The sequence below is a fragment of the Otolemur garnettii genome, unplaced genomic scaffold (genome assembly GCF_000181295.1).
Source record: "Otolemur garnettii isolate 467f Iridium unplaced genomic scaffold, OtoGar3 scaffold00204, whole genome shotgun sequence".
NCBI lineage: Eukaryota > Metazoa > Chordata > Mammalia > Primates > Galagidae > Otolemur > Otolemur garnettii.
In genome coordinates, this window is record NW_003852599.1 from 1,520,309 (window position 1) to 1,528,180 (window position 7,872).

Consider the following 7,872-nt stretch of genomic DNA (forward strand, 5'->3'; position numbering starts at 1 on the left):
CCGGGCTGGGGATTCGAACCCGCCACCTTAGGTGTACGTGGCTGGCGCCTTAGCCGGTTGAGCTATAGGTGCCGAGCCAATAAATGCTTTGTTGAGGGGATTAAATATTGATTGAACGGTGTATGCTGGGTGTTATGGACTGAACTCTGTCCTCCTCAGATTCATAGGTGAAATCCTCACCAACAAGGTGATTGTATCTTAGGACAGCCTTTAAGGAAGTAAACAAGGTAGAAAGAGTTGCAGGGTGGAGCCTGATTCAGTGGGACTGGTGTCCTTGCTGGGAGAGGAGGAGACACCAGGGGTGCAGGTGCACAGAGAAAAAGGCCATGTGAGAACATGGAAAGTGGTTACCTACAAGCCAAGGAGACAGGGATCAGGAGAAATCAAACCCTCCAGCACCTTGATATTGGACGTCCAGCCTCCAAAACCATGAGAAAATACGTTTCTATTGTCTCAGCCACCCAGTCTGTGGTATTTTGCTATGTGAGCCCAGACTGACTAATACTCTGAGCTTCTCATGAGGGGTGGATATCCTCTGGGAGGGAGAAGCCACACCTCCTGACCCTTGAAGCCCAAGCTGTGTAAGGAAAAGAGAAATTGGGAACAGTGACAGGGTGGAACAACGCAAAGACGGCGTGCTCACGGACCTTGTGTTACGCCAGGCCCTATGCTTTTGTGTGCTTTTTCTTTGCTTGTATCTTACTCTTCACAACCACCTGCAAGGTGGGTGCAGGTCTCATTTAATAGTGGAGAGAACATAGATGAGCTGCAAAGAGCTTAGGTGATGGGCCAGGAATACAGTCTAGGAAGTGCAGAGCTAGGATTGGTACCTGGGTGGAATGGCTCCAGAGCCTGTGTTTCTAACAGGTGGTGGGTGTGGGAAGCCTCACCCTGACTGCTGCTTCTGCAATGGCATGTACCTGTCCAGCATTAATGACCAGAAGTAGTGAATGTCCTCTCTTCTGACAGAGTGACTCTGGAGGTCCTCAGTCCTGCAACGGAGGTAGCCTCTTACTTGTTCTAGCCCTGCCTCCCTACTGCCCTCTGCTCCGCCCACCTGTCTTCCCCTATTTGTGGTAGAATGCAGAAGAATGAACTTTGGTCTTAGACAGACCTCATTTGGTGGTTGAAAGTAACAGCTATGAAGTCCAAATACCTGGATTTGAGCCCTGAGTCTGTCAATCCCTTAGCTGTGGTCTTGAGCAAGTTACTTACCCACTCTGAGCTTCAGCGTCTTCATTTGTGAAATAAGGATAACTGTACCTACTTCATAAGGTTGTCATGAGGATTCCATAGGACTAAGTCTGTAAAGCACTTGGTGGAAGCTTTAACTAAAAAGCTTCACTGCAGCAAAAGACATACTCAATAAACAGACAACCTACAGAAAGGGACAAAATATTTACAAACTATGCATCTGACAAAGGACTAATATCCAGAATCTACAGGGAACTCAAACTGAACAAGAAAAAAAGTCCAAATAACCACATTAAAAAGGAGGCAAAGGACACGAACATTTTTCAAAAGAAGATATACAAAAGGCCAACAAACATGAAAAAATGGTCAACATCACTAATCATCAGGGAAATGCAAATTAAAACCACAATGCAATACCGTCTTACTCTAGGTAGAAAGAAAAAAGAAAAAACAAAAGCAAAAACAAAGAAAAACAAAAAACAAAAGATGTTGGCAAGAATGTGGAGAAAAGGGAAGGCTTATGCACTGTTGGTGGGAATATAAATTAGTACAACCTCTATGGAAAACAGTAAGGAGATTCCTCAAAGGACTAAAAATAGATCTTCCATTAGAAGATCCAGAAATTTCACTACCGAACATGTACCCAAAGAAAAAGAAATCATTATATCAAAAAGACACCTGTCCTCATATATTTATTGTAGCACTATTGCACAATAGCAAAGATATGGAATCAACCTAAGCGTCTGGACATCAATGGTTGATTGGATAAAGAAAACGTGGTATGTCTATATGTGTGTGTATAAATATATAGAGAGGGTGCCAAAAATGTATACACATTTTAAGAAAGAAAATACTTGTATTAAAATTGTAATATTTAAGTCATTTTTGACTTCTGCAAGTATAAGAGATGCAAGATAACAAATGTTATTGGTATTTATTATTACAATTTTAACACAGTTTTTCCCTTCTTCAAGTGTGCATACATTTTTTGGCACCCCTGTGCACACACACACAAACACACCATGAAATACTGGGCCATAAAAGAGAATGTCTTTTGCAGCAACAGGGATGGAACTGGAGGCCACTATCTTAAGTGAAATAACTCAGAAAGTCAAACACTGCATGTTCTAATGTATGAGTGGGCTAACTAGTGAGGACATACGGACAGAGAGAATGGGAAAACAAATGTTGGAGCCTCAGAAGAGCAGCAGAGGGGTGTAGGAAGAGAAATTGCCTAAAGGGTACTATGTACCCTAATTGTGTGAGAGTTATCCCCAAAACACCAGACCTGACCGCTATGCAATATGTCCACGTAGCAAATAAGCATTTGTACCTCTCAAGTCAATAAAATAGCACTTGGCTTAGTATTTAGCACATAGTAAGTGCTCAGTTATCACCAGCCGGGTGATTTGGAACAAGTCAATTCACCTATTTTTCAGAATTCTTATGCGTAAGGCACAATTATATCTTTGTCACAAAAATGATATAAGATTGTGACACCCTCAATAACTACCCTAAAAGTTTTCCTTGGAGGACCAGATGAGCTCAGATTTCATTCAGATTTCTTTACGGGATGAGGAAAATTGATCTTCTTTCTTTATTATAGGACTTGGGTCTTTTTCTTTCTTTTTTTTTTTTATTGAATGGTAACTATGTACATTAATGCACTTCTGGGATACAGTGTGGGGTTTTCACATGCAATCTGAAATACTTCCATCAAACTGGTCAACACAGCCTTCATGTCATTTTCTCAGTTATTGCTTTAAAACGTTCACATTCTACTCTTAGAAAGATTCACCTGTACCCCTATAAGAAAAACCTCAGAAGTGATCCCTCCAAACCCCCTCCCTCCACCCATGCCCCCCTCCCTTCTCCCTCCCCCCTCCCCATATTCTTAGGCTATTTGGTTATAGCTTTCGTATAAAAGGTATAAATTAGTTTCATAATAGGGGTGTGTACATTGGGTACTTTTTCCTCCATTCTTGTGATATTTTGCTCAGAAGAACATTCTCCAGCTCCATCCATGTGAACATGAAGGATGTAAAGTCTCCATCCTTCTTAATGGCTGCATAGTATTCCATGAGGACTTGGGTCTTTTTCTAATTAGAAAAGTAACACATTCGGTATACAGAAAGAGAAAATTACATGGATGTGATTATACCCAACTGTTAAACCATTTCCCTCTGGGGAATGAGAGTGCAAAATGAGTATTTTCCCTCTGAACTTCATTGCACTTGTGCACCGCTTGAAATTTCTGCAAATACCAAACATTCCTTTAAAAATTAAAAAGTGAAAATACATACTTGCTGTAGATAATTTATTGCCTTTTTCTGTTTTGTGTATGCAGATTTTTTTAAAAAAAATTCAGCTTCAGAGTCTTTGTCTTTTAATAGGGAGTTTAATTACCTTTACTGTCATAACTGATACGTTTGTCTTACCACTGTCATTGTGTCTTAGGCTGTCAATTTCTGTTGCTTCTGTGTGCCTTTCCTGCCTTCATCGTCTTTTGTGATAGGCACTATGTTTCCTTTGGTTTTAATTTTCTACGGGGATGTGACAAGTAGAAAACTTGCTTTCCTTCTATTTGCAGCAGCTTTTAAGTCTTTCACAAAACGGTCGAAAGTCATAGTCTCTCTCGTGATATAATTCAAGAAAAATACAGTAACAGGGTAGCCAAGAGCTCGCATTTGAATTCTGGCTCCATCACGTACAAGCAAGTGACTTCACCTCTCTGTGCCCCTGTAGTGATACTACATCTGTTTTCTAGGTTTGGTGCAAAGCTGAACTGAGTTGATAATTGTAAAACACTTACCATAGCGGGGCATGATTATTTGCTTTTTCCTTTAAGGTCAAAGATAAGCAAAAAGAAACCATCCTTGACTGCCCCCTTCCCAGTTGTATGTGACTGTTTATTTATTTTTATTTTTTGAGACCGATTCTTACATTGTCACCCTTGGTAGAGTGCTGCGGGATCATAGATCACAGCAATCTCAAACTCCGGGGCTCAAGCGATCCTCCTGCCTCAGCCTCCTGAGTAGCTGGGATTACAAGTGCCAGCCACAACACCTGGCTATTTTTAGAGATGGGGTCTTGATCTTGCTCAGGCTGGTCTTGAACTCCTGAGATCAAGCAATCCACCTGCCTTGGCCTCCCAGAATGCTGGTGTCTGTGACTGTTTAAAGAGACAAGGAAGAGATGCACACGGGTGGCAGGGAGCTAGCCAGGCACCCTTGTGTAGCAGCTTTTACTACTCAGGAGTCTTTCTTGGGAAATTTGTGATTTTAAACTAATTTTGAAACTCGAGCTCACAGACCCCACCGAATCTGCCCCATTCATTTATAAGGCTGCTTTTGCAGTGTGACAGCAGAGTTTCAAGACCTTATGGACCACAAAGTCAGAAATATTTCCTATCTGGCCCTTTAAGAAAAAGTTAGTCACCCCCTGCGTTAGATCTGCTGGATGATCATCCTTCTTTCTAAATTTAGGAGAAGCCATCTTCTCCCTTGTCCTATTATAGCCTCTCAAAAGCTAAGTGGCTCTTAGCATATATTAAAAGATTTTCAAAAAGACCATTAGCTTCTGCATTTAATTGTCCACAAGGTGGAGATACTTAATCAAAAACAAAACTAAAAAAAAAATTGGAAAAGATAAAGATGCTGATTACGAAGCAACGCTCTCCCACAGCTTGGACAAAAGGAGGGGCAGGTTCCCAGGGACTTTTAAAAAAAAAAAAAGACCCAGCTCTCTCTAGGGTTTTAATGCTGGATTCGGCCACCGTGGGTGGCATCTAGCCCTTGCTCTGCCTCTCTGATATGCTGCTGCTCCTCAGATCCCTGACAGCCTGGCTGGCGTCATACGCCCATCAGTCTGAGCAAACCTAGCCGGCTCCCCCTGAGCTCCCCCAACAGGCTGCCTCTTATTTCTGTTGCCAGCTACTCCCAAACCTACAGCATTCCCCCTCCAGGGACAGAATAAATAAGACCATTTTAATTTTCAAATTAAGACTTTGCTTATGAAAGAGTGAGCCACTTGAAGATCCATTAACAAAGGTCAAATTCTCTCACGTGCTTCTATGTGGTCTTGAGTGCTTCACTGCCTCAACAGAGTTCTGGTCAAGGAGCACCGGATTCAGGAGTGCGGGGACTAGAGGGAAGGATTCAGCCGTTACCAAGTCCTGAGGCTTCTTTATTGGGGTTGACTCATTTGGGACTGAGGCCCTGCAAGATCAAGGGCAGTGGGGATTTGGGCTTCTGCGCTGGAACTGCCCACAATCTTGGTGGGGAGATGGGACCAAGGTACATGGAACTAGTAAAGAAAAATGTAATAATGTAAGAGCAAGTGTCCAATAGAGTGGTCCAGTGGTGCGTCCACGAAGAACAATAGGAATTAGGAGAAAACCCAAGAAATCGGAGGCGATGGATGCCTACAAGGGCAAGGCGATGGATGCCTGCCAGAAGCTGAATGACCACTGACTCACAACCCTCAGACTGGGTTCTGTACGGTCTACTCCTTTGCTTGGTCATCTGTTTCTCAGGCAAACGGTTGCATCAGATATGCAAGATTATCCCCCTCCTGCCAACCAGGGAGCTGAGGTCTCGGAGTTAACCTAACCTAAGCCTATCAGTTCCACAGCTGGGAAGGGCTGGAGCTGTGAGTTTCATGTTGCTTCTCTAACTCCAAAGCTTATCCTACTTCCAAAGTGCTGACTTCACTGGGGAAGAATGGCAGATGCTGTTGTGTGGACCAGATTGTGGGGATCTTGGAAGTCAGAGAGTAAAGTCTGTTTATATCTCAATTGGGGTAGGTACCTGGAAGGATGAAAATGTATCACTTGATCCCTCAAAGCGGAGCAAACAGAACCCCGATCTGATCTGCCCAATAAAGAAATGGTTAAAATCAAGTCCATGCTAACAGCCAAGCCTCAGTGAGGGCTCTCGGCTAGGCACTGCTCCAGGAACTGCCCGTGCCCATCATAAGCCCGCGAGAGGTTCCCATTATCAATTTGCATTTTACAGATGGGGTGACCGAGACACGGAAAGATCAAGTCTCTCGCCCAGGGTGACTTGGCTGGTAAGTGGCTGGGTGGAGACAGCAGGCAGTCTAGCCAAGGGTCAGGGCTCTGGAGGCCTTCCCCGACACTTCCCATTAGGGAGGCCCCAGGCCCCGGTGAGTCAAACAACATTCAAGGTGCAGGGATGTGAAGCCGAGGAAGATTCCTTAACCTCACGCACCAGTGAGGGCACAGTCACGTTCATGAGGACTTCCTGCATGCCAGGGACTGCCCTTTCTGTGCATATTTTATTGTTACCCCTCCTTTTTTTTTTGACGGCTTGGGTTTTTTAATGTTGTAACAATTATTCACGTTATGAATTATGCAAATGCCTCTCCTTTTGTTTTTCAGCTGATAAAACCAAAGGCTCAGAGGGCAAAATATGACTTGCCAGGACTCCAGCCCAGTCCTCTCTGACCTGGGAGCTGACCTGGACCCCTTGCCAAGTGCAGTGTGTTCTCAGTGGTCTCTCTCCTCCCTGCCACCTGTCTGTCCTTTCTGGGTGATGCTTTCCCCCTCTTCAGTGTCTGTCCACCCGACTCGTGGCCAGGTGCTCAGATCTGGCTTTGTGGACTGCGTAAGTTGAGAGGCCTCTTAGGTTTCTATTCTCTGCTCAGCAGAGACCCATGGCTCTCCAAAAGAGAGGACCACACCTCCCACCTCTTGGACACCATACTGCCCTCAAACAGCCTTTGGGGACACTCACTACTCATCCATCTTCACAAATATTTATTGAGCACCTATTTTGTGCCAGGTACTGTGTTTCGTGCATACATTTGTTCTGAGACAGAGTCTCACTCTGTTTCCCAGGCTAGGGTGCAGTGGCCATCAGTCTACTCACAGCAACCACAAACTCCTCAAACAGGAGGGTTCAAGTGATCCCCTGCCTCAGCCTCCTGAGTACTTGGGACTACAGGCACCCACCAGAATGCCTGATTAATTTTCTTTCTAGTAGAGATGGGGTCTCAAACTCTTTTTTAGTAGAGGCTGGTCTCAAACTCCTGAGCTCCAGCAATCCACCAGCCTTGGCCTCCCCGAGTGCTAGGATTACAGGCATCAGCCACTGTGCACGTTCAGCCTGGTACACACATTTGACCTTATTCCTTCCTGCCCTCAGGAAGCTTAATCTGTTTTCTAACTGTTCATAGTTTGGTGGAACAGATGGCTAGTGTGTAAAATTGAGTAAAAACCTGTCTTGTGTGGCGAGGTAGGATGGAGGAGATGCATAATAAGCCTTGTGTTTGCTTCAAGCCCTGGTTCTTCTGCCAGCTCTGCCCTGCGTGTCCTAGCGACTGACCACAAAGGCATTAAGGCAGCATTTAACAGGGGCGCAAAGGCCGAGATGGGGCGATATCCTGGGGAATGGGGGAACATTAGATGTGGACAGAAGGCAAGCACGGCAGCAGCTTGAAAGACACAAAAACTCACAGAGCTGCCAACGCTGCTCCAGGCTGCTGGGGCGCCCCTGGGCAGGAGCTGCGAACAGGGCTGCTAGCAGCTGCCACGCTAAGAGAGTTCCCGGTTGAAAGGAGAAATGTTTTTGATGCCTGACAGTTCAGAGCCAGCATTTCTCCACTTTAATCTCTGAGTACAATTCAAATTCCTATGCAAAGTAGTCCCACAAAGCC

General features: G+C 44.6%; 1 protein-coding gene across 1 annotated transcript in view; it reads right to left on the reverse strand.

Annotated features, from left to right (window-relative positions):
• CSMD2 (CUB and Sushi multiple domains 2) overlaps positions 1–7,872 on the reverse strand; it is a 575,968-nt gene that overhangs the window by 188,959 nt on the left and 379,137 nt on the right. The window lies entirely within an intron of this gene.